We start from the raw sequence: 2,345 nt of genomic DNA, 5'->3' as shown, positions 1-2,345 counted from the left end.
ATCATCATCACCATCATCATCACCATAATCGTCATCATCATCACCATCATCCTCATCATCATTCTCATCATCATCATCATTCTCATCATCATCATCCTCGTCATCATTATCATCATCATCATCATTCTCATCATCATCCTCATCATCATCATCATCATCATCATCATCATTATCATCATCATCATCATCATCCTCATCATCACCATCGTCCTCATCATCATCATCTCCATCATCATCACCATCATCCTCATCATTATCATCATCACCATCATCCTCATCATCATCATCCTCATCATCACCATCATCCTCATCATGATCACCATCATCATCCTCATCATCCGCTCTAAACTGTTAGCACACAGTGATATAGAAAGTCTCTGTATGCTGCAGTGTAACAGTTTCCCTTCACTGGATCTAAGAGACACAAACCCTGACGTGACAAAGCCCCTGTGCACAAAGCCCCTGAGCTTCATGAAGACATGGTGTGGAGTTGAAGGTTGGACCGACTCTATTATTAACACGAAGATTTATCATTTTGTTATAAAGACATTTTAACATGATTAACGTCCACTGACTGTAGAGTGAATCTCAATCACACACTGAAACAATCCTGATTTCTTTTTCCTCGTGACAAAAAAAAGCACTGAAGAAAAAAAGAAAGCTTCGAAAATCTAAGACTGGGAAGAAAAAACACTTCAAAATGTCTCTTTTATCAAATGAATTGGTTGAATAAAGTAATCATTGTGTTAATTAGCACCAGTGACAAGCAGAAAGTGATACAACCTCCCTACTGAACTCTCACACTTCTGTAACACTGTGACGAGATTTAACGACTTTAATCACTAAAACTGAACCTGGAGGTGACACGAGATAATTGACTGACAGCCATGAGAAGAAACCTGTAATAAATAAATAAAATAAAAACTTCTGCTATCTCCATCCAGACGCATACGTACGTCTGACAATTTATTAGGAATCGTGCATCTATCCGATCGTGTGGTAGATCTGATTAATGTTCACAGCGAACATCAGAACGAGGAAACTGTCTGATCTCAGAGAGAGTCGCAGTGACAGGGTTGTTAGTGCCGTGTCAGAACTCATGGGAACGTCGATGAGAGAGGTCAGAGGTCGGACTGCTTTGAGCTGACAGGAAGGCTCAAGTCAAACAGCCACTCTGTACGATCAGCTGTGCTGAGCTGAAAAACATCTCAGGACCTTGTTATGGTCTCAGATGAAGAACTAGAATCTGGGCATTCTTCTAATCTTCAGCTCTGCAGGGTCGATTGTGATCAGGAGGCTATTCTGTGAATTCTGGGCCATCACTGAGTGGATAAAAGAGTACAACACACACACACACACAAACAAGCACACACACACATACACAAACACACACAAACAAGCACACACACACATACACAAACACACACAAACACGCACATACAAACACACACACACAAACACACACACAAACACGCACACACAAACACACACACAAACAAGCACACACACACATACACAAACACACACACAAACACGCACACACAAACACACACACAGACACACATAAACACACAGACACACACACAAACACGCACACACACACACAAACATGCACACACACACAAACACGCACACACAAACACACACAAAAACACACACACAAACACACACACCAACACAAACACACACACAGACACACACAAACACACACACATAAACACACACAGACACACACACAAACACACAGATACACAAACACACACAAACACACAATCACACAGATACACAAACACACACACAAACACACAATCACACAGACACACACATACACACACAAACACACACACACACACTAGTGTCTCACTACTCGCTACATGTTCCTCTTAATCAGAAAAGTTTGCAGGCTCACGGTCCTGAGAACACCGTCACTGATCACCATGTAACATTAATGACACACAGTCCTCATTCTCACAGTAGAAGTGTGTGTGTGTGTGTGTGTGTGTGTATGTGTGTGTGTGTTAAATATGGGATGTGTGTGTGTGTGTGTGTGTGTGTGTGTGTGTGTGTGTGTGTGTTCTGTTTTGGAAACAAAATTCACGAGGTCGCTTGACTTCAATAAAGTGAGTGGATAAAAACAAACAAACAAACAAACAAGCACATAAATAAAAGAATACACAATTTAAATGAGTTAAATAAATAATTAATTAATAAAAAAAAGAAAATCAGTATACATAACTTAAAAACTCAAATGGATTTATTTAAATAAAATATGTTAATAAAATTACTTAATAAATTACTTAATTTATTTACATTAAATTAAATGTAATTATTTAGTACATTATTTA

This window comes from Tachysurus vachellii, chromosome 6, assembly GCF_030014155.1.
Source record: "Tachysurus vachellii isolate PV-2020 chromosome 6, HZAU_Pvac_v1, whole genome shotgun sequence".
Taxonomy (NCBI): Eukaryota; Metazoa; Chordata; class Actinopteri; order Siluriformes; family Bagridae; genus Tachysurus; species Tachysurus vachellii.
This window is presented reverse-complemented; position numbering follows the sequence as displayed.